General features: G+C 41.8%; 1 protein-coding gene across 1 annotated transcript in view; it reads left to right on the forward strand.

Moving 5' to 3' along the window:
* Positions 1-4,808: 4,808 nt before the first annotated feature.
* Positions 4,809-26,288, forward strand: part of LOC121570887 (protocadherin-15-like) — a 481,652-nt gene continuing 460,172 nt past the window's right edge. The window contains exon 1 of the mRNA XM_041882214.2: positions 4,809-5,173. The gene's annotated coding sequence lies outside the window, so the exon portion shown is untranslated. The remainder of the gene's footprint in view (positions 5,174-26,288) is intronic.

Raw genomic sequence — 26,288 nt, forward strand, 5'->3', positions numbered from 1 at the left:
GCAGGGCTTTCTCCTATAGATCTCAATTTTTATGGAACAGTCTGCCTACCCATGTGAGAGACGCAGACTCGGTCTCAACCTTTAAGTCTTTACTGAAGACTTATATCTTCAGTAGGTCATATGATTGAGTGTAGTCTGGCCCAGGAGTGTGAAGGTGAACGGAAAGGCTGGAGCAACGAACAGCCCTTGCTGTCTCTGCCGGGCCGGTTCCCCTCTCCACTGGGGTTCTCTGCCTCTAACCCTGTTGCAGGGGCTGAGTCACTGGCTTGCTGGTGCTCTTTCATGCCGTCCCTGGGAGGGGTGCGTCACTTGAGTGGGTTGAGTTACTGACGTGATCTTCCTGTCTGGGTTGGCGCCCCCCTTGGTTTGTGCTGTGGTGGAGACCTCTGTGGGCTATACTCTGCCTTGTCTCAGGATTGTAAGTTGGTGGTTGGGGATATCCCTCTAGTGGTGCGGGGGCTGTGCTTTGGCGGAGTGGGTGGGGTTATATCCTTCCTGTTTGGCCCTGTCCGGGGTTTCTTCGGATGGGGCCACAGTGTCTCCGGACCGCTCCTGTCTCAGCCTCCAGTATTTATGCTGCAGTAGTTTATGTGTCGGGGGGCTGGGGTTAGTTGGTTATACCTGGAGTACTTCTCCTGTCTTATCCAGTGTCCTGTGTGAATTTAAGTATGCTCTCTCTAATTCTCTCGTTCTCTCTTTCTCTCTGAGAACCTGAGCCCTAGGACCATACGTCAGGACTACCGGGCATGATGACACCTTGCTGTCCCCAGTCCGCCTGGCCTTGCTGCTATTCCAGTTTCAACTGTTCTGCCTGCGGCTACGAAACCCCTACCTGTCCCAGACCTGCTGTTTTCAACTCTTTAATGATCGGCTATGAAAAGCCAACTGAGAGACCTGAGCCCTAGGACCATACGCCGGGACTACCGGCCGTGGTGACTCCTTGCTGTCCCCAGTCCGCCTGGCCTTGCTGCTATTCCAGTTTCAACTGTTCTGCCTGCGGTTATGGAACCCCTACCTGTCCCAGACCTGCTGTTTTCAACTCTTAATGATCGGCTATGAAAAGCCAACTGAGATTTATTCCTGATTATTATTTGACCATGCTTGTCACTTATGAACATTTTTGAACATCTTGGCATGGTTCTGTTATAATCTCCACCCGGCACAGCCAGAAGAGGACTGGCCACCCCTCATAGCCTGGTTCCTCTCTAGGTTTCTTCCTAGGCTTTCGCCTTTCTAGGGAGTTTTTCCTAGCCACCGTGCTTCTACACCTGCATTACTAGCTGTTTGGGGTTTTAGGCTGGGTTTCTGTACAGCACTTCGAGATATTAGCTGATGTAAGAAGGGCTATATAAAATAAAATTGATTGATTGATTGAACACCGATTGACAATACATTTCACATGCTGTTGTGCAAATGAAATAGACAGGTGGAAATTATAGGCAATTAGCAAGACACCCCCAATAAAGAAGTGGTTCTGCAGGTGGTGACCACAGACCACTTCTCAGTTCCTATGCTTCTTGGCTGATGTTTTGGTCACTTTTGAATGCTGGCGGTGCTTTCACTCTAGTGGTAGCATGAGACGGATTCTACAACCCACACAAGTGGCTCAGGAAGTGCAGCTCATCCAGGATGGCACATCAATGCGAGCTGTGGCAAAAAGGTTTGCTGTGTCTGTCAGCGTAGTGTCCAGAGCATGGAGGCGCTACCAGGAGACAGGCCAGTACATCAGGAGACATGGAGGAGGCCGTAGGAGGGCAACAACCCAGCAGCAGGACTGCGACCTCCGCCTTTGTGCAAGGAGGAGCAGTAGGAGCACTGCCAGAGCCCTGCAAAATGACCTCCAGCAGGCCACAACTGTATATATGTCTGCTCAAACGGTCAGAAACAGACTCCATGAGGGTGGTATGAGGGCCCGACGTCCACATCATGTCTCGCTCCATCCACCAACGCCACGTTGCAACACAGACTGTCCAGGAGTTTAGTCCAGGTCTGGGAGGAGATCCCTCAGGAGACCATCCGCCACCTCAACAGGAGCATGACCAGGCATTTTAGGGAGGTCATACAGGAACGTGGAGGCCACACACACTACTGAGCCTCATTTTGACTTGTTTTAAGGACATTACATCAAAGTTGGATCAGCCTGAAGTGTCTTTTTCCACTTTAATTTTGAGGGTGACTCCAAATCCAGACCTCCATGGGTTGATAAATTTGATTTCCATTGATAATTTTTGTGTGATTTTGTTGTCAGCACATTCAACTATGTAAAGAAAAAAGTATTTAATAAGATTATTTCATTCATTCAGATCTAGGATGTGTTGTTTAAGTGTTCCCTTTATTTTTTTGAGCAGTGTATATAATATAATTATTGTAAAATTAACTGTGTCCATAAGGTGTAGATAGTAAGTATAGACCGGAAGTAGAGGCCTGGGCATTGTTGTTCACTAATTTACTCCAAGTAGGGAAAGGATGGCGGGGTTGAAAAGTAATTAAGGGGAGTATATATATAAAAAACATGGGGGATTGGAAGTGATGCAGACAATTACATTGATAGAAGATACAATCTATCTGCAATATTAAGCTGATCCACCCCCCCAAAAAAAAAAGAAAAAAAGAAAAGAAAAGCAAAAAGAAATGATCAGTCTATTATTTTAATGGTAGGTTTATTTGAACAGTGAGAGACAGAATAACAACAAAAAAATCAAGAAAAACGCATGTCAAAAATGTTATAAATTGATTTGCATTTTAATGAGGGAAATAAGTATTTGACCCCTCTGCAAAACATGACTTAGTACTTGGTGGCAAAACCCTTGTTGGCAATCACAGAGGTCAGACGTAGTTGGCCACCAGGTTTGCATACATCTCAGGAGGGTTTTTGTCCCACTCCTCTTTGCAGATCTTCTCCAAGTCATTAAGGTTTTGAGGCTGACGTTTGGCAACTCGAACCTTCAGCTCCCTCCACAGATTTTCTATGGGATTAAGGTCTGGAGACTGGCTAGGCCACTCCAGGACCTTAATGTGCTTATTCTTGAGCCACTCCTTTGTTGTGTTGGCCGTGTGTTTTGGGTCATTGTCATGCTGGAATACCCACCCATTTTCAATGCCCTGGCTGAGGGAAGGAGGTTCTCACCTAAGATTTGACAGTACATGGCCCTGTCCATCGTCCCTTTGATGCGGTGAATTTGTCCTGTCCCCTTAGCAGAAAAACACCCCCAAAGCATAATGTTTCAACCTCCATGTTTGACAGTGGGGATGGTGTTCTTGGGGTCATAGGCAGCATTCCTCCTCCTCCAAACACGGCGAGTTGAGTTGATACCAAAGAGCTCAACTTTAGTCTCATCAGACCACAACACTTTCACCCAGTTCTCATTTCAGTCCTTCACGGCGTAGTGTGTTACCAATTGTTTTCTTGGTGACTGTGGTCCCAGCTGCTTTGAGATCATTGACAAGATACTCCCGTGTAGATCTGGGCTGATTCCTCATCGTTCTCATGATCATTGCAACTCCCCGAGGTGAGATCTTGCATGGAGCCCCAGGCAGAGGGAGATTGATAGTTATTTTGTGTTTCTTCCATTTGCGAATAATCGCACCAGCTGTTGTGACCTTCTCACCAAGCTGTACTGCCAGATGTTGAAGCGTTATTCATCACTCCAGAGAACATGTTTCCACTGCTCCAGAGTCCAATGGTGGCGAGCTTTCAACCATTCCAGTCGATGCTTGGCATTGCGCATGATGATCTTACGCTTGTGTGTGGCTGCTCGGCCATGGAAACCAATTTCATGAAGCTCCCGACTAACAGTTATTGTGCTGACGTTGCTTCCAGAGGAAGTTTGGAACTCGGTAGTGAGTGTTGCAACCGAGGACAGACAATTTTTATACGCTATGCGCTTTAGCACTCGGTTGCCCTTTTCTGTGAGCTTGTGTGGCCTACCACTTCGGGGCTGAGCCGTTGTTGCTCCTAGACGTTTCCACTTCACAATAACAGCACCTACAGTTAACCCGGGGCAGCTCTAGCATGGCAGAAATTTGACGAACTGACTTGTTGGAAAGATGGCATCCTATGACGGTGCCACGATGAAAGTCACTGAGCTCTTCAGTAAAGTCATTCTACTGCCAATGTTAGTCTATGGAGATTGCATGACTGTGTGCTCAATTTTATACACCTGTCAGCAACCGGTGTGGCTGAAATAGCCGAATCCACTAATTTGAAGGGGTGTCCACATACCTATGTATGTATAGTGTTTGTAATGTATTGTCAAAAGAGTTTAATTGTAATGATAACATTCGCCTAGCAACTCACTTGATGAAGGCCACAGGACTGAAAATGAAGGAATTCAACTACAATGTCACTGTCACTAACAAATACAGTCATGTGTGGAAACACTTCAATTCACTCGAAAAGGCACTGGGAAATTACATTGGAGACGTGGCTTAGTGGGGGAGTTACTCAAAATGTTCAAACTGATACAACTACAATCATGACCGCTATAGGATCATAGTGACTCTTTCGGTTTGAGTAATGACTACAAAATCACTTTAAGTAACTTTACTCAGATATAGTAAGTGGAACCGGTTTCCTCAATAGTTTTCAGTAATGACAGCACATTGATCACGTGTATGTGACCAATAAAATATGATTTGATTGATTTGATTTGATGTCATACAGTGTGCTTGGGCAAATGCCAGCTCTCCAAACGTTTTCCGGCGGCCCTCACTGTGTGTCTTTACTGTCCCTCCCTACCTCTCTGTGTAGTAGGAGTTGGTCAGAGCAGCTCTCTCAAACGAGGTGGACAGGGGGGAAATACAGATTTACCCCTGCTTCACCTTTACTGCACCGCGTAATACGATTACTGTTTACATGTCATGAGCATTTGCTCAGGCTAAAACAGAGAGAGAAAGAGCGAGCGTCTGTCTGAATTTCAACGAGTAAGTTTGTTGTCTGTATGTGTCGTGCGCAGCAGTGTCTCGATGTTTGATCATCACGCTTGGCAACAGAAAGATACCAGATACTAACTCGTACAGTAGTTGTTATTTCTGGCCACTAAGTCTCCCTTTCAAGTGTAGGCGAGGGACAGGGGCGGTCGAGGGCTGGTGCGCTTGTGTGAGGATGCGTTCTAGTGTCAGTCGCCGTCTGTGACAGCACGAATAGGATTTGTGTGCTTTTGGAGCCAACATGGTAAGACATTATTTTACGTTTGATATGAGCGTTGTAATATTTTGATTTATGTAAGTGAATAATGTGATAGCGGCAGTTAATGAGTTAGTTATTGGAATGTTCTTACCCTACGTCCTTTGTAATGTATTACAAACTGTTGATGTGTTGTATGTGGATCTATGAGCTAGTCATTTCCTTTCAAATAAATGTACTATGCAGTGTAATCATTGCAGTATAGGGGATGCCAGTAATAAACACTTATAACGTGATAATAATTAGGACTATATTTCATCCATTGACAATGTGTCATCATAGAGCAGCCTAGAGTAGACTACCGTTCCGTTAATCTCTTGAAAGTGAAGTTTTAAAGCACACTGATTGCATGAGTATTCACATTGGATTAGGCAAGAGTGATATCCTATTAGTGACAGTGTTTTACTGTAAACTGCAGCTGCAGGAAAAACAAAGAGTTGACTTCCAATCGCTTTAAGCACTTCATGTCTCCCTGAGTCAAATGCTCTGTGTTTTTGTTTTATGGATAGGGAGAAGCATCCTAAAATCACATATTTCTCCACCAAGTCACCACGCTATAGCGCATTCACGCGTTGATGCACATAAACATTAAATAGTAACGTGTGGCAAATAAGGGTTATTTGGCTTGTAACCATAGCAGTAACATAGCATAACCGTGATATATAGGCCTAAGGCCAAGACAATAAGAAGACACAGTGGCAGAATAAATTCAACCACACCTTTGTTTCATCACAAAACCAGAGGGCAACCTCTGTCTGGTGAAGTCCACAATGTAACAAACAGTTACATGACCTACAGCATGGTCAAGCAAGGTCATGTTTCCGACATTTTCAGACTACAAAACAACTAGGCCTATTGATCTAGAACAATGGAGAGTTACTGCAAGTCGCAAAGAAAACAGGAGCTGCCTCCACTATTCCAGCACCTTTTCAACTTCAACATTTCAACATAATCAAATCACTTATGATTAGTCTAATACTTTGACAACTAAAAGTTACCAAAAACAATTTAGTTCAATCAACAACTTAAGCTAAATATGATGTGGCAGTCCATGGTTCTGCTTTCTCTGTGTGTATGTGTTTATGTGTGCATGCATGCATTTGTGCATGTAGAAAAAACATGTTCACTTACCCAACTCCTCTCTTTCATTTGTTGTCCTAGGCTACCTGGCTAAAATGCTTGCTCACTAGCCTAATTTCCTTTCATGGGCAATGATAGCTAGTTAACATTAGCCTTCTACATCTAGCTACATATTGAACTTCCGTCCTCTCAGGCCAGGGTCACAATGTATGAATTTATGGTTGGATCAGAATCGCCATTATAATCATTGGCCAGTACAGAGAATTAAGTAAAACCACAAGTCCAAATCCCTATCTCCATCCATGGCTAATTTAGGAAAGGGACAGTTTTAGCTAGCTAGCCAACGGAGGACGAGATGCAACAATTCAAGTTGTTTCTGTAAATTACATGTTGCCCTCGATGTGATGTGATTGGAGTGAAGCCAAATCCAAACTGGATTCCCTTTACACTTTTTTTTGTGCACCAGGACCATTCACAGTTGAGCTCAACGCTGATTGGCTATTATTTTATACTTGTTTCATCAAGGGAAGCCAAATGCTCGATGGTTTCCCTTGCATTCAATGCTATGGACGGCAACAACTTCATACTCTGTTTGACCAGACAGCATCATATAGATGGCCTACACATAGAAAGACAGAGGGGAGCTGTTTCGCTCGCTTGGATGCTTTCTCCGGTGAGATACATTCAGCCTCTAAGCGAATTGAAGGAAAATTATGAAACACAGAGAGACAAAATAAAAAAATAAATAGTATTTTTTTTCTTGGTCAATTTTTGGGGGAAGCTTGGCTTCCCTTGACATCCATGAATACAAACCACTGCTGTATGGTGCTAGACATCAGGGTTTCCCAAACTGTGGTTTTTGCCCTAGCACTACACAGCTGATTCAAATAATCAAAGCTTGATGATGAGTTGGTTATTTGAATCTGCTGTGTAGTGCTAGGGCAGGACAGAGTTTGGGAAACCCTGCTATAAATACCTTTTTCCTAAGGTTCTATAAAGAACTATTATAAAAAGGTTCTATATAGCACCAAAAAAGGGTTCCGCTATGGTTACAACCCTTTTTGGGTTAAATAGAACCCTTTTTTATGGTTCTTTATAGAACCTTTAAGTAGAATGGTTTTATAAAGAAACGTTCTCAATCTCAAAGGTTCTTTGTAGATCATTTTTTAAGAATCATACAGGTTTTTTTTTAAATTCTGGTTAGTCATATGTTATTGTTAAAATTCCATAGGTGTTATTATTGTGTTAATTGCCTCGTTGAATCAGGTGTGCTAGCTCTGGAACATATGGGGGTCCCTGAGGAGAGAATTGAGAACCACTGATTTAGTCAACCATTCTCAAATGACACAAGGCCATACGCAAGTCTTTCACAAGACACTGTCACTGGCCATAGTCATACATAACATATAATGGCAGAACACAACAGATTAGATCAACTGGAGTGACACTCTCACTCACTGTTGCACAAAAAAAGCTGTGCGCAAACCACGTCCCAAAATATTTGAATGAGCCACCGTCCCTACATTATAATTATCACCGAAAGAGCAAAGAACCCTTTCGTGAACTCCAAAGAACCATTGAATGGCTCAAAAGGTTATTTGAGTCATTATGGTTCCACATAGAACCATCACCCTTCCCAAAGAACCCTTGAGGAACCCAATTTTCTTAGTGTGTTTTCAACTTGACCTGTTTCGTTTCAGAGCGGTGAGAATATGCCCACTCAATGTTATTGCGTGGGAAGGATAAGATAAGCCATATTGACCATTCCCCTGTTCACATCAGGGCCGTTTCTATAAAATGTTTAATAGGGTGGCCAAGGGGGGACCAAGTACCAGTCATGAGTGGCCATGGGAAATCAGTTAATTGTACCAAAAATAGCGTAGACATTTTTATACATTTGCATTGCATTGAATAAAAGTTTCAACTGTTGATTTGTGTCTGCCCTAATTCACCTCAGTTGATAAGGGACATACATTGGGATTTGAAATTGTTGACACCCTTGATATAGATGAGCAAAAATGACTGTATAAAATAAGTAAGTCAAATATTGAGCTATATTGTATGCTCCAAAAAAATCTGACAATTAGATTATTTTATAATTCACTCTTAAACATTCATTACAAGTTAAAAACAATTAAGGTTCTTGAAAGCGATGCCATAGGGGAACAATTTTAGGGTCTCTGAAGAACCATACATTTTTTATTTAAGCAGGGAGTCAGGCTGAGACCACTGTCTCTTTCGCAGATGTGACTCGTTTCAGGAAACTAGGCGTATGTCACACATCACTACTTCACAGGAGAGCCATTTGAACGTGAATTTATTTTGGCAGAAATGCCTCCTGGAACATGTGAACTTTCATGTGCCTTAAAAACAAACTTGGATGCCATCTGTAAATACTAATAAAATGGTTAAATTATGAGTCTAGTTGGTTTAGCCACGGAAAAAGACAGCAACCGTCCCGCTAGCCATGATTGGCTGAGATAATGAGTGGGCTGGACATGCCGAGAGATTAGTTGAGATTGGTCTGCCATGTAGCGTGCTTCTGTCTATAACATGAGCTGGTCAGTATGTGTAGTTAATCCTTTCTAACGCTTTTTTTTGAAATATATCACGTAGACCTGAATAAGTGTTGCTCTCCATTTTCTGGAGGACCGAGTTTTGAAATCAGTGGAATTAGAGTATGATAGCTAAGGAGATGGAGAAAATTCTGGCGTTTGATTGTAAATATTCAGACGGAGTCGAAAGAGAACACACAGAAGGCTGTTGTATAAAAAAACCTGTCTCCGGATTATATATTAAAACTAATGGCAACCATGGCATCCGTGACAGAGAGGGTGAAGCGTCCATCCATGTATACGGGTAAGATAGTCTAGCTAGCTACATCTTCAGATATGACACGTTTCTAATTTTGTCAGAAAGTTGTTTTCATTTCAAGTTAATGTGTACTGTTAGCTAGCTAGCTAACGTTAGCTGGCTAGCTCGATGGCTAACGTTACATGTATGATCTGCATAGTAATATTATTCGTATCTCAGAGCCATTTGCATTGCTGGTTATAGCCTAATGTTAGTTAGCTAACATTGAACCTGGTTGGTTAGCTACCTGCAGATTCATGCAGGGTAGTAACGTTATGAGTTGGTATTATGGTTCATTGTTTAGCTAGCTACATGTCTAAACAAAAGACTCCACTATGCAAGTAATCATTTCAAGAGAACGTTCATGATGTCACTGCGACAGCTGTCGACCGGCGTAGCTGGTAAATTCGGATTTCAGAGCACTCTCATCTGAGTGTGCCAGAGCGCAGAATAACTGACACATTTACGAATGCTCAACACCTGTTGAATATGGCCAGTGTCAGTCAACTTTGGCAAAAAAGCATAATTAAATTGTTGCCAGCAGCACAGTTGCAGTCACCAATGCTCTGGATAACATAAAAACAGCTTAACCAGCTCTGCTAGGGCGAGTAAAATTGTAAAAGTGAGCTGTTCTCTCAGTTGTGTCTGGAAGTAGCTAGCAAGCTTGCCAACGTTAGCCAGGTAGCTTGGGTGCTTGACTGCTGTTGTTAGGTCAGAACGCTTGAATCAACACTACTCCTTGGCCAGAGCGTCCAGTGTGCACTCTGAACGCTCCGAGAGTGAAACGCTCAGATTTTACGAACTGACAATCTGACAACGCTCCGAGTTTACGAATGCCCAGAAAACACTCTGGCACTCCAAATAACATTTTACGAACACACCCGTAGTATAAGCCATCCTTTAGTCTTGAAATCTTTGGTTGTTTAGTACATGGCCTCACATGTGAATCCTTAAAGAGATGGGTAGGGCTAAAGCTTAAGAGGGTGTGAACGTTGCTGAATGGGTTTAGAAAAAGAAGAGCTCTCCAGTATGTGTACCAAAACATTCAAGGGCCATTTTCTCAAAAGTGATTTGACAAGTTTATTAACTTTCAAAGCAGAATTACTTTCCCATTGTTCCTCAACTGTAGTGTATGATATACTATATTCTAGCTCTGAGTCTCTACTTTTATCTAATGTAAAAAATACAATTTCGAATTTTGCTAGATAAGAACGAATTGAGCTGTTCGGTCACAGATGAGCCCTGCATGAACACATCAATAAACAACAATTACACTATACATATCTATATACAGTGCATTCGGAAAGTATTCAGACCCCTTGACTTTTTCCACATTTTGTTACATTACAGACTTATTCTAAAATTGATTAAATTGTTTTTTTCCCCCTTATCAATCTACACACAATACCCCATAATGACAAAGCAAAAACAGATGTTTATAAATGTTTGCAAGTTTATTAAAAATATAAAACTCATATCACATTTACATAAGTATTCAGACCCTTTACTCAGTACTTTGTTGAAGCAGCTTTGGCAGCGATTATAGACTCAAGTCTTCTTGGGTATGACACTACAAGCTTGGCACACCTGTATTTGAGGAGTTTTTCTGATTCTTCTCTGCAGATTCTCTCAAGCTGTCAGGTTGGATGGGGAGCGTCGCTGCACAGCTATTTTCAGGTCTTTCCCTAGATGTTCGATCAGGTTAAAGTCCGGGCTTTGGCTAGGCCACTCAAGGACATTCAGAGACTTGTCCTGAAGCCACTCCTGTGTTGTCTTGACCGTTGTCCTGTTGGAAGGTGAACCTTCTCCCCAGTCTGAGGTCCTGAGCGCTCTGGAGCAGGTTTTCATCTAAGATCTCTCTGTACTTTGCTCCGTTCATCTTTCCCTCAATCCTGCCTAGTCTCCCAGTCCCTGCCGCTGAAAAACATCCCCACAGCATGATGCTGCCACCACCATAATAATATAATAATATGCCATTTAGCAGACGATTTTATCCAAAGCAACTTACAGTCATGTGTGCATACATTTTTACGTATGGGTGTTCCCGGGGATCGAACCCACTACCCTGGCGTTACAAGCGCCATGCTCTACCAATTGAGCTACAGAGGACAATGCTTCACCATAGGGATAGTGCCAGGTTTCCTCCTGACGTGACGCTTGGCATTCAGGCCAAAGAGTTCAATCTTGGTTTCACCAGACCAGATAATCTTTTCACAAGGTCTGAGAGTCTTTAAGTGCCTTTTGGCAAACTCCAAGCGGGCTGTCATGTGCCTTTTAGTGAGGAGTGGCTTCCATCTGGCCACTCTACCATAAAGGCCTGGTTGGTGGAGTGCTGCAGCAATGGTTGTCCTTCTGGAAGGTTCTCCCATCTCCACAGAGTAACTCTGGAGCTCTGTCAGAGTGAACATCGGGTTCTTGGTAACCTCCCTGACCAAGGCCCTTCTCCCCCGATTGCTGGCCGGGCGGCCAGCTCTATGAAGAGTCTTGGTGGTTCCAAACTTCTTCAATTTAAGAATGATGGAGGCCACTGTGTTCTTGGGGACCTTCAATGCTGCAGACTATTTTTGGTACCCTCCCCAGATCTGTGCCTCGACACAATCCTGTCTCGGAGCTCTATGGACAATTCCTTCGACCTTACGGCTTGGTTTTTGCTCTGACATGCACTGTGTCAACTGTGGGACCTTATGTAGACAGGTGTTTTCCTTTCGAAATCATGTCCAATCAATTGAATTTACGACAGGTGGACTCCAATCAATTTGTAGAAACATCCCAAGGATGATCAATGGAAACAGGATGGACCTGAGCTCAATTTTGCATCTCATAGCAAAGGGTCTGAATACTTATGTAAATAATGTATTTCTGTTTTTTTATATTTTGTAAATTTGTTAAAAACCTGTTTTCGCTTTGTCATTGTGGGGTATTGTGTGTAGATTGATGAGGATAGACATGTATTTAATCCATTTTAGAAAAATACTGTAACGTAACAAAATGTGGAAAAGGTCAAGGGGTCTGAATGCTTTCCAAATGCACTGTACACAACAATTACACAATACATGAAAAGCAAACACAAAACACGAAAAGCAAAACAAACATGGTCTTCAGTAAAAAAAGCCCTCTAACATCCGCCTGAATTGCCCTGGAGGCACCAGCTTGTGATTAGAACACTTATTTAGAACTTCCGGTTTCGATTGACGCAAAAGTCAGCATTTGAGCTGGCAACACTGTTTTTTTTCACAGAAACATTTTGCACAAACACAGTTCTTACAACGTTATGTCCTGTTTTTTTTTGGATGCAATTTTCAGACATTCACAGAAGTGGCGACAGCATAAAACAATCATCCAAACCGGAAAATGGAGGCTACATTAGTCCTAGCGCTAACTGAAGAAAGATTGACCTAACACAAGCAGTCATATTTAGCTAACTCTCAGCTGGCAGAAACCATAAAATGAATTAGCTAATAGAAATTACTATTTACAATTCATGATATCACGGATTGGTTCACCATTGATCTAAATAATTGAGTAAAACACAAAAATCTAAATAATTGAGTAAAACACAAAAATCGAAAGTAATCCGACAATGGATAGTTTGTGCACTCCGTCATTTATGTTTTTTCACGTCAACCAAAGATAAGAAGAGGAAACAAGATGAGTGTGGTCTGTTTGCAATGTGCATGTTGAAGGGGATGTGTCGTCTACCATGATTCACTTTCCTTCATTCCCTTCCGGAAGTTTACTCAAAAGATGAGTGAACCAACCCTCACCTCATTTTGTTATAACATCTTTTGTCTGACAGACGTTTACGTGAAACCCATAATGCATTGTACATTGTCAACAAACATGGCGCCACACGTAGCTGGCAAATACAATACCAGTCAAAGGTTTGGACACACCTACTCATTTCAGGGTTTTTCTTTATTTTTACTATTTTCTACATTGTAGAATAATAGTGAAGACATCAAAACTATGAAATAACACAAATGGAATCATGTAGTAACTAAAAAAAAGTGTTAAACAAATCAAAATATATTTTATGTTTGAGATTCTTCAAAGTAGCCACCATTTGCCTTGATGACAGCGTTTCACACTCTTGACATTCTCTCAACCAGCTTCACCTGGAATGCATTTCCAACAGTCTTGAAGGAGTTCCCACATATGCTGAGCACTTGTTGGCTGCTTTTCAATTCTGGATATTAACACCAACATGGGGGTTATTTTACACCACTGAGTGTTAATTTAACTCCTTACAGTGTTAATCTATCTATTGAATCAACACTGGAAATGTTACACTGAAAAATTTACACTAGTTAACATTGGCCAATTTGCTTTGTGCTATGATAGGGACACATCTGCAGGCTTCCATACATGTCAATAACCTTTTTAGAATTCTGAAGAACCGTAGATGCCACTTCAAGCCTACTACCGAGCCGACCAGGTTAAAAATCTGTCGATGTGCCCTTGAGCAAGACACTTAACCCTAATTGCTCCAGTAAGTCATCTGGATAAGAGTGCCTGCTAATTGACTGTAATGTAAATCTTAGACTATTCCTAAAAACATAATCTTTCCATATCCTTTGTCTGTGCTTATGGACTGCCCTTTGTGGTGTGAGTGCCTTCAGACAATATTCAGACCCCTTGACTTATTTCACATGTTGTTGTGTTACAGCCTGAATTCAAAATAGATTAAATACAAAAAATGCTCACCCATCTACACACATTACCCCATAATGACAAAGTGAAAACATGTTTTTATTAATTTTAGCAAATATATGGAACATGAAATACAGAAATATCTTATGTGCATAAGTATTCACCCCCCTGAGTCAATACTTTGTAGAAGCACCTGTGGCAGCGATTACAGCTGTGAGTATTTCTGGGCAAGTCTCTAAGAGCTTTCCACACCTGGATTGTACAATATTCAACCATTATTTTTTTCAAAATTCTTCAAGGTCTATCAAATTGGTTGTTGATAATTGTTAGACAACAATTGTCAGGTCTTCCCATAGACGTTCAAGTAGATTTTCAAGTCAAAACTGTAACTTGGCCACTCAGGAACATTCACTGTCTTCTTGTAGATTGGCCTTGTGTTTTAGGTTATTGTCGTGTTGAAAGGTGAATTAATCTCCCAATGTCAGGTGGAAAGCAGACTGAACCAGGTTTTCCTCTACGATTTAGCTTTAGCTGCATTCTTTATTTTTACTCCCCAGTCCTTAACGATTACAATTATACCCATAACAAGATGCAGCCACCACTATGCTTCAAAATATATGTTGTATTGGATTTTCCCCAGACATAACATTTTGTATTCAGGACAAAAAGTTAATTGTTTTGCTACGTTCTTTCCAGTATTTATGTGTTATTTTTTGTTATTATTATGATTTATTTATGTTTTGGGGGGGTTAGATCAGCTTTAATATATCAGATAGATTGTAACTTCCATCAATATAATTGTGTGCATCACTTCCAATCCCCCATATGTTTTTATTCTCTCGCAAATATATATATATATATATATATATATATATATATATATATATATATATATATATATATATATATATATATATATATATATACAGTGGGGAGAACAAGTATTTGATACACTGCCGATTTTGCAGGTTTTCCTACTTACAAAGCATGTAGAGGTCTGTCATTTTTATCATAGGTACACTTCAACTGTGAGAGACGGAATCTAAAACAAAAATCCAGAAAATCACATTGTATGATTTTTAAGTAATTAATTTGCATTTTATTGCATGACATAAGTATTTGATCCATCAGAAAAGCAGAACTTAATATTTGGTACAGAAACCTTTGTTTGCAATTACAGAGATCATACGTTTCCTGTAGGTCTTGACCAGGTTTGCACACACTGCAGCAGGGATTTTGGCCCACTCCTCCATACAGACCTTCTCCAGATCCTTCAGGTTTCGGGGCTGTCGCTGGGCAATACGGACTTTCAGCTCCCTCCAAAGATTTTCTATTGGGTTCAGGTCTGGAGACTGGCTAGGCCACTCCAGGACCTTGAGATGCAAGAAGCCACTCCTTAGTTGCCCTGGCTGTGTGTTTCGGGTCGTTGTCACACTGGAAGACCCAGCCACGACCCATGTTCAATGTTCTTACTGAGGGAAGGAGGTTGTTGGCCAAGATCACGCGATACATGGCCCCATCCATCCTCCCCTCAATACGGTGCAGTCGTCCTGTCCCCTTTGCAGAAAAGCATCCCCAAAGAATAATGTTTCCACCTCCATGCTTCACGGTTGGGATGGTGTTCTTGGGGTTGACCTCATCCTTCTTCTTCCTCCAAACATGGCGAGTGGAGTTTAGACCAAAAAGCTATATTCTTGTCTCATCAGACCACATGACCTTCTCCCATTCCTCCTCTGGATCAATCAGATGGTCATTGGCAAACTTCAGACGGGCCTGGACATGCGCTGGCTTGAGCAGGGGGACCTTGCGTGCGCTGCAGGATTTTAATCCATGACGGCGTAGTGTGTTACTAATGGTTTTCTTTGAGACTGTGGTCCCAGCTCTCTTCAGGTCATTGACCAGGTCCTGCCGTGTAGTTCTGGGCTGATCCCTCACCTTCCTCATGATCATTGATGCCCCACGATGTGAGATCTTGCATGGAGCCCCAGACAAAGGGTGATTGACCTTCATCTTGAACTTCTTCCATTTTCTAATAATTGCGCCAACAGTTGTTGCCTTCTCACCAAGCTGCTTGCCTATTGTCCTGTAGCCCATCCCAGCATTGTGCAGGTCTACAATTTTATCCCTGATGTCCTTACACAGCTCTCTGGTCTTAGCCATTGTGGAGAGCAGGGGCGGTGTGTTCATTAGGGCGATATGGGCGACGCACTGCCAAACGGGAAAAGGAAGGTATTTTTTTTATAATCAATTATATCATGGCAACAGTAGTTTTCAGTGTTCTAATCTAGACGTCTGATCTGCCACTAAATGTCCAATCAGGCTAAAGTCGTGCTTCAAATGGCCCCGCCCCTTTTGGGGCGATTTCAGTCAGTTTGAAAATCGCCCAGGGGTCTCTCATAGACTATCATGTAAAATATTATTTTTTTCAAATATCAGAGCTTTCAATACAATCTCTATGGGTTCCGGGAGGGCTTGCACTTACGCGCTTTCGTCATACGTAACATAAGTAACCATGAACATAACTAAGAAAAGAGCAGGTAGCAGCGTCAATCAATTCACGTACAACTGTCAAGATGGCTAGCTTTGCGAGGCAAAGATGAAACTGAGGGCTCCACCAACCCTGGTATTTTTCTTGGACTTGTCAACTTTGTGGCACAATTAGATGAGGTGTTTGATGACCATCTTAAAAATGCTAAAGTTTTCAAGGGCACATCAAAGACCATTCAAAACGAGCTACTGGAGTGTATGCTAGCGGTCATGAGGGAACATATTGTGGAGGAGGTGAAGTCGGCGAACTTCGTAGCTATCCAAGCTGACGAGACCACGGACGTTTCTACACAGACACAGCTGGTGCTTGTGCTGAGGTACATAGATAGCAACCACAAAGTGCAGGAGCGCTTTTTTGAGTTCCTTCCCATCTCGGAATCAACCTCAGTCTCAATCGCCAGTGTGCTTTTGGAGAGACTGAACGGTCTTTTTGCCGACGACGATAAAGTCAAACTCATTGCGCAAGCTTACGATGGAGCCAGTGTGATGAGGTGAGAGAAGGCTGGTGTGCAGCAAAAGGTGCGTGAGCATTTCAAGAATGCCCATTACGTGCATTGCTATGCGCATCAGCTGAATTTGATCATGCAGCAAGCTAGAACAGTTTCAGTACAAGTAATGTAGCCTCTCTCTCTCTTTGTCCCTCCCTGTCTGTCTCTTTAACACACACATGCCCAAATCAGTTCACAGTTGATGTTGTTTAAAATAGTTATTTTTCATTTTAAAAAAAGTAAAAAAAATATAAATAATCTGTTCATGTTCATTTTTACAAATCTATACAATTGGCCAGAATATGGTTGTTCATATTTACAAATCTATACAATTGGCCAGAATATGGTTGTTCATTTTCACAAATCTATACAAGAGGGCAGAATATGGAAGTCTATAAACATTTCTTATTACCAATAACTTGCATCAATGTTTTCAGTAGCCTCTATCAAAAGCTCCTGCTTGCTTGTTGTTAATTATGCTCAGGTGCACATATTTCCAATTCAACCATGAGGCCTTTTTGAAGCAAGTAATGTGTATATCAGTATTGACTTATATGCTGCCCCTGTCTTCATGTTGTTGCTGGACATATCTTTTTTTAAATGTGTGTAGGTCACCTAAATCATCAGAAAAATTGCCCCCCCTGAGAATTTTTTCAGGAGCCGCCACTGGTGGAGAGGTTGGAGTCTGTTTGATTGAGTGTGTGGACAGGTGTCTTTTACACAGGTAACGAGTTCAAACAGGTGCAGTTAATACAGGTAATGAGTGGACAGGAGGGCTTCTTAAAGTGTCACGTACATTTCTATCTCTAATTAATCAAACTTAATGCTCTGAATAATTCCCAGAGGGTATAAATTCTCTGGTTTAATCATGAATTAAACAAAGGTCCGCTACCAGCAAGAATGATCTGTATTTTTATTCATGGAGAGCTCTGGTGCCAAAAAATACATACACAGCCTTTATACCCCCTGACACACAAAGGCACATTGCTCCGCCCACCTTTACACAGCTTCTCAGTCCCCTTCACCCTGGAATGCTTTCTCAGCAGTTTCTAACTCTTCCTCCTCTGTTAGTGGGTTGACACTACATTATAACTCTAACACTGTTCACACATTTATACTGTATTTGGGGAGAAATCATCAAGTCATTATTCTTAAAATACAAATTAATCTCTCAATCCACCCCTTTGACTAAATGTTTTCACATTCAGGATAAATGTATTTTACAAGCATGATTCATCTCAGAGATTACGTCAGAACTAATAAACATTTCATCCAATGGCGGTCTTTCAGGGTCAAAATCCTCGTCATCCACCAAGCCTGGAGGATCTTTTTCACATTCCCCTGGTCAGAGTCCGGAGTCGGTCCATCTCTCATCATTGTTGAGATACTGCATTTCACCAACGCCTTACTCACCAATCCTCGGACACAGGGAACAAGACAACAACCACATAATACAAGAATACCCATACAAACACTGACCGCCCCTAAGATGGTGGCTGCTATGGTTTTCCATTTACCAAACATTTCATCAAACCACCCTATTCACGATGTACTAACTTCTGAGTTCTCAGTTCATTCTTCACTTAGTGCAGTTAATTCTGCAAGAGCTCTGGTGACTGTCTCATCCAGTGTGGTGTTGTTAGGGATAAATGTGCAACAATGGCTTATCATTCTATAGACATTGGCCCTTTCTGCCTGATCTAGAGCCAACCTCTTTTACTAAGTCATGAGTGGGATGGCGGATAATTGCTCGGAGATCCCCTTTACTGCATCTCTAGTCTGGTTAATAAATCGTTGTTGGTTGTAATAGATATAATGTATCCAATCCACATTCTTGTTTATTGTCACCCACCAGAAAAATGTTGTGGTAAAACGTGTTGTGGTATTCGTCTGGAACACCCCTGGGGATGCCTATACCATCTATCCAAATTGGGTTATTTCCTTCCTGACCTATATTTCTTCTCCTCCTGATTATTCTTCCTGTCACTGGTCTTTGATGACTAATTCTTACAGGTTTGGACCAACAATACTGGGGCACAAGTACCCACCCATCCTTCTGGTAATATCTGTCGAATGCTCCCTTTGTTAGTACATGCCCACCACACATCAGTCAGAGGGATGGTAAGGTTCATAATATTTTCCCCCCTCCCCTATCTAAATCAGTCACATTAATTATCTCCTTACAGCCATTAAAATCACCCAAGTTACGGGTGCCATTTCTATGTCTGTAACCCTGGTATTCGTGAACCTAGGTGGGCTAGCCGAGTAAGTCAACTTTGCTAGCCCAATTCATGTGCAATTGTGCTCTTTTTGATTGGACCCCAGGTCTAATACACAGGTAAACATTTCCTTTGGCACTGGGGCGGTCAACATTGTCGGTCGCCCAATGGAGCATGCATAATAATTGGTCTCCCCCAAGGCCCTAGCAGTGTACTTCATCCACTTTAACCAGAGATTTTCATCAGGGACTCCCTCTACTTCCCCTTGGTTCCATTCTTGGAGGAGAAAATCCTCTATCGTGGACGGGTTAGTTGAATTGACTCCATCATCCTTTGACTGATTTACTCGGTCAATCGCTATTAATGGATTAATGACAGGACCTGGGCCCTCCATCTCTTTTGACTCCACCAAATGTAATCGTAGACAGGTATCGCGTCCGTATTCATCCGCGCAAGCCCAGTAAGTTCTTTTCATGTCCTCTTTAGTGACCTTTACTATTGTTACTACCATCTCCGTGGGGATGTCGTTATACCTTCTTATCCTCCATCTGGACGTCCAGCCCCGCCCCCGTCTCATATCTCCATCCTCCAGTATGTCTAAACACCTGAGCCCAGGAACAATCCGCAGAGGGAGCTGAACATAAATACAATGGGATTCTATAATCCCACGTTGCTTGCTTATTGACATGTACCCCACCCATTGACTACGTACCTAACCCTTATTCTGAATCCGACAGTCTGCCCTTCTCTGACTCCCCTTTTGTAGGACGGTCAGTATGTCGGGTCGCTTCTCTTCTCTTTTACTTCTTAACAATGGTAAGGGAATAGCGTAATTGGTGGTGGATCTTGACATATCAAGACCATTGCCAAGACTATGATGCAGCTCAAGTTACCCCTATTCCCAAAAACCGCCAACCCTCTCCTGTCCTCAGTCTTTCTGCTTGGTATCACCCCATACTCACACCCTGAGAACACACTACAGTGATGATAGGTCGGGGTAGGAGATCTTCGTTAACAGAGGTGATCCCCAGACCCTATGGGTCCAGTTCTTCTCTCTATCTCTGCGTGTGTTCAGTGGTGCTTGTATGTGTTTTTACCTTTTTGCAGTGGGTAACGTGGACCCAGGTTGCTCTTTCTGCTATTCTAATGGCAAAGGCAGTGACCAATATCACCTGATAGGGCCCTTCCCAACAGGCCTGCTTCCAGTCTTTCTTCTGTAGGGACTGGATGCTCACCAGTCACCTGGTTAGATAGAGTGGGTCACCTTCCCCTTTAGTTCACCTGTGGGGCACAAAACCTCTGACATACCGCCCACATCAGTATTCTCTTTCTAGACTGTATCTAAAAAAAAAAATGTGTTTAAAAAGTATTTTGTCCTCTCTTTCGTATAGTATTTAATCCTACCACTAGCCTCTTCCCCCCTCTTGACACATAGTTCTGCTCATGTGTCAATATTACCACCTACAGTGGGGGAAAAAAGTATTTAGTCAGCCACCAATTGTGCAAGTTCTCCCAATTAAAAAGATGAGAGAGGCCTGTACACGTCAACTATGACAGACAAATTGAGGGGAAAAAATCCAGAAAATCACATTGTAGGATTTGTAATGAATTTATTTGCAAATTATGGTGGAAAATAAGTATTTGGTCACCTACAAACAAGCAAGATTTCTGGCTCTCACAGACCTGTAACTTCTTCTATAAGAGGCTCCTCTGTCCTCCACTCGTTACCTGTATTAATGGCACCTGTTTGAACTTGTTATCAGTATAAAAGACACCTGTCCACAACCTCAAACAGTCACACTCCAAACTCCACTATGGCCAAGACCAAAGAGCTGTCAAAGGACAACAGAAACAAAATTGTAGACCTGCACCAGGCTGGGAAGACTGAATCTGCAATAGGTAAGCAGCTTGGTTTGAAGAAATCAACTGTGGGAGCAATTATTAGGAAATGGAAGACATACAAGACCACTGATAACCTCCCTCGATCTGGGGCTCCACGCAAGATCTCACCCCGTGGGGTCAAAATGATCACAAGAACGAGGGGGGACCTAGTGAATGACCTGCAGAGAGCTGGGACCAAAGTAACAAAGCCTACCATCAGTAACACACTACCCCGCCAGGGACTCAAATCCTGCAGTGCCAGACATGTCCCCCTGCTTAAGCCAGTACATGTCCAGGCCCGTCTGAAGTTTGTTAGAGTGCATTTGGATGATCCAGAAGAGGATTGGGATAATGTCATATGGCCAGATGAAACCAAAATAGAACTTTCTGGTAAAAACTCAACTCGTCGTGTTTGGAGGACAAAGAATTCTGAGTTGCATCCAAAGAACACCATACCTACTGTGAAGCATGGGGGTGGAAACATCATGCTTTGGGGCTGTTTTTCTGCAAAGGGACCAGGACGACTGATCCGTGTAAAGGAAAGAATGAATGGGGCCATGTATCGTGAGATTTTGAGAGAAAACCTCCTTCCATCAGCAAGGGCATTGAAGATGAAATGTGGCTGGGTCTTTCAGCATGACAATGATCCCAAACACACCGCCCGGGCAACAAAGGAGTGGCTTCGTAAGAAGCATTTCAAGGTCCTGGAGTGGCCTAGCCAGTCTCCAGATCTCAACCCAATAGAAAATCTTTGGAGGGAGTTGAAAGTCCGTGTTGCCCAGCGACAGCCCCAAAACATCACTGCTCTAGAGGAGATCTGCATGGAGGAATGGGCCAAAATACCAGCAACAGTGTGTGAAAACCTTGTGAAGACTTACAGAAAACGTTTGACCTGTGTCATTGCCAACAAAGGGTATATAACAAAGTATGGAGAAACTTTTGTTATTGACCAAATACTTATTTTCCACCATAATTTTCAAATAAATTCATAAAAAATCCTACAATGTGATTTTCAGGATTTTTTTTCTCATTTTGTCTGTCATAGTTGACGTGTACCTATGATGAAAATTACAGGCCTCTCTCATCTTTTTAAGTGGGAGAACTTGCACAATTGGTGGCTGACTAAATACTTTTCCCCCCCACTGTACCTAAACAATCACTTAGGTAATATTGGTAATTTATCATCCAATTGCCATCCCTTATTCATTTTTTAGACTGTCCCTTGCTTCTTTATTGCTCCTCCCACTTCCTTTGTCTTTTATGGCGGCTAAATTCAACTTTCATTCAGTTCAGAATCAATAGTAATCCAATCAATCAATCTCTTATCTTGTAAAAACACTCATGTTTAGTTCAAACTCTGTTCTACCCCGGCTCTCCCGGGCTTGACCTGAAGACTGATGGTTGGACATGACAGGTCCATATTTAAATATTTCAAACCTAACACAAACCCCACTTCATGCTGTAATCAATCAAGAAGATAGCAACGGAGAGACAGGTTTTAGCGTGTACTCTGCTCAACCCAGGTGCCGCTCCCTTCACAATGTTTGAAGAGAGACAAAAGACAGCCATGGATTGAAGTAAGAGCAAGCACTTTGACCCTATGTCACCTAAGTCTTCTGCCTAGCAACAAAGAATAAAACACTTCTATGTTCGTGATTAACCCAGTTATATCTAATAGCCCACCAAAAAAAACTCACAACCAATGTCATATCCCTCTTTACTCTCTACCATTTGGGTAAAATCCCTGTTATATGTAGGAAAAGCTAAGACTGTTTTGGAAGTGAGCAACTTTTTCCTATTCATAAATTGTTCTTTCTCCTCAGAGTTCCAAATGATTTTACCATGGGCTGCCATTGCCTTCCCATAGATAAGATCACTTAATTTACCAGTATGCAGTACATAATGGAGTACCCAAGCTTTACAGCAGTCTATCATTCCCAAAAAGCTCATCATTCTTCATCTATTTCTGGACATCTAGTCCCTATCTTAAATTATCCTATCCAGCTTCCTATTACTACTATCTTCCTGATCTTATTACTAAATCAATGATCTAGGCAATAGCTGTTTCGCATTAGATTGTGCCTTCCTCTGATTACTGCAGCTCATTGCATTAATTTAGTTTCAAATACCAACTTGTTGTTTATTAAAGCATAATAAAAATGAAATGTAAATGACAACATTTGATAATATCTCAACTTACTTCTATCCCGTAAAAGTAATCCAAGATTAGTACAATTGACTAGCAACAGGTATCTTTCATTCAGGGAAAGCTCTCTCCCTCTTCTGTTATTTTAATGTTTCAAATATCACCCAACAAACCGTTCCATCCCACAGCATAGTAAACACCACCTATGAACTGTTGAAAATCCCCTAAATTCAACATAACAACCCTTTATAAACATCATACTGGGTGTGTTGTTTTTTATTTGAAAAACCCAATTGAAAAACAACAATCAAAGATAGCCAGGCCCCACTTAATTTGGTAGCTCACTTTTATGACCTAAATACTGCCTAACTTCACTACTGCTCCCCCTAGCCATGGGCAACATTCCAATGAGATAAGCTAATCTCTTTCTCCTTGTTAGACATTTAGTTAACCTTCAATTAACCTCAGTAATCTAAAGATGGTAAGCACACACAAAACATGATACAGATATCCCCAGTCCTAACTCATCAATAATCGTTTGTATCAATCTAATTTCTCATAACTAATCTCACAATGATTATTGAACCCCTACATCTGCTCCATGTGATCTTATCTCAAATGATCCATTATCAATTTTTTTACCAACACCATAGGAAAATCTGTCTCCCCTTCTATTGTTCCTTTCGCCCCTGTAAATGTCATAATTCATTCATTAGCCAATACAATCACATACTCCGTGTAAGTAAGACATTATATTTTATCCCAGGCATCCCCTTAACATAATGCTATAGGAGACTTCCATCAATCCTGGAAGACACTATAAAATACCACGTTTCATCAAGTTCACTACACCTTCTAATAAAACCCTATAACCCCTTTCCATTAATTTAATCATTGCAACCTGTTGCATTGATGTTTTAAAAATATAAACCTATTGTTTAATAATTTCATACTTATAACCAATGTTTATTCAATCCATCATCCTAATAGTAAAAACAATATCCCATTGTTCACGTAACGAAACCAAATTATCGTTTTAGAATTCACCACTCATTTTCATACACCACTGGTGTTACCCAACCTATACAATAAAGTAATAACCATTTGAATTTATCAAAGCACTTCCTTTTAGTCAAGTATTTTAACCTCTCCTTGAAATCTTACAGCTCAATCTAACTCGCTGGACTCTCTATTTTTTCCCCGCTAACCAGAGCCATAAATTATTCTCCTTTGTCCTCAACTCATTTTTCACAGCTCTATCGCCATTTCAGTTCGCTATTCAATTTCTTTAACTGTTCTCTCTGATTCAGCCCTAATTAATAAAACAAATACTTGATATCGTTGATAAGCATACATTTAATGATATTCCTATCATCTGAACTATGTACTGTCTCTCACCCCTCCCCCCCCTGCTCCTTCCTACACAACGGGGGAGGCGCGGGGACCTTCCCTAATAATCTTCCTTTTTAGGAAATAATGTCATTCGTACTTGTAACATATTTTCATAGACCTATCTAGAATACAACTAAAGCTATCTAATTCAACTTTTAATACACGTAAAAACTCTCTCTCCCTACACCCATTCCCTATTGAATAAGTGAGTCTTTCTATTTAACCCCAACCATGCTCCAAATCTTTCATTCAACATCAACAAACCAAATACTCAGTAGTATCCGGTTACCATTCATACCACCCGTTGAATTCACTCATACACACAGATTTCACCTTATGCCATTCAAATGCCCAACAAAACATAATAGTTCAACCCTTCTATTGGCTCTCTACTATTTATACATGACTTCTATAACCACATTAGTTATGGTCCGATTACCCATTAAACCTTATCACATAACCTTATCACATAATCAAACAACGGCACAACCTTAAACTCAAATGGGGCGGCCGGTAGCCCAGTAACCAAGAGCACCGTGTCGGTTCTAATCCCCGAGCCGACCAGGCGAAAAATCTGCCGATGTGCCCCCGAGCAAGGCACCCAACCCCAGTTGCTCCTGCAAGTCGCTCCGGACAAGAGCGTCAGCTAAATGACCAAAAATGAAAATGTAAATATTCTCTACTTTCTCACCCATGACGTACGTATACGTTCGGGTGAGAAAGCTCATACGTATATATTGTTAGAAATGTATACAGTGGGGAAAAAAAGTATTTAGTCAGCCACCAATTGTGCAAGTTCTCCCACTTAAAAAGATGAGAGAGGCCTGTAATTTTCATCATAGGTACACGTCAACTATGACAGACAAATTGAGGAAAAAAATTCCAGAAAATCACATTGTAGGATTTTTAATGAATTTATTTGCAAATTATGGTGGAAAATAAGTATTTGGTCACCTACAAACAAGCAAGATTTCTGGCTCTCACATACCTGTAACTTCTTCTTTAAGAGGCTCCTCTGTCCTCCACTCGTTACCTGTATTAATGGCACCTGTTTGAACTTGTTATCAGTATAAAAGACACCTGTCCACAACCTCAAACAGTCACACTCCAAACTCCACTATGGCCAAGACCAAAGAGCTGTCAAAGGACACCAGAAACAAAATTGTAGACCTGCACCAGGCTGGGAAGACTGAATCTGCAATAGGTAAGCAGCTTGGTTTGAAGAAATCAACTGTGGGAGCAATTATTAGGAAATGGAAGGCATACAAGACCACTGATAATCTCCCTCGATCTGGGGCTCCACGCAAGATCTCACCCCGTGGGGTCAAAATGATCACAAGACCGGTGAGTAAAAATCCCAGAACCACACGGGGGGACCTAGTGAATGATCTGCAGAGAGCTGGGACCAAAGTAACAAAGCCTACCATCAGTAACACACTACGCCGCCAGGAACTTAAATCCTGCAGTGCCAGACATGTACCCCTGCTTAAGCCAGTACATGTCCAGGCCCGTGCTAGAGTGCATTTGGATGATCCAGAAGAGGAATGGGAGAATGTCATATGGTCAGATGAAACCAAAATAGAACTTTTTGGTAAAAACTCAACTCGTCGTGTTTGGAGGACAAAGAATGCTGAGTTGCATCCAAAGAACACCATACCTACTGTGAAGCATGGGGGTGGAAACATCATGCTTTGGGGCTGTTTTTCTGCAAAGGGACCAGGACGACTGATCCGTGTAAAGGAAAGAATGAATGGGGCCATGTATCGTGAGATTTTGAGTGAAAACCTCCTTCCATCAGCAAGGGCATTGAAGATGAAACGTGGCTGGGTCTTTCAGTATGACAATGA

Source organism: Coregonus clupeaformis, chromosome 1 (genome assembly GCF_020615455.1).
Source record: "Coregonus clupeaformis isolate EN_2021a chromosome 1, ASM2061545v1, whole genome shotgun sequence".
Lineage (NCBI taxonomy): Eukaryota > Metazoa > Chordata > Actinopteri > Salmoniformes > Salmonidae > Coregonus > Coregonus clupeaformis.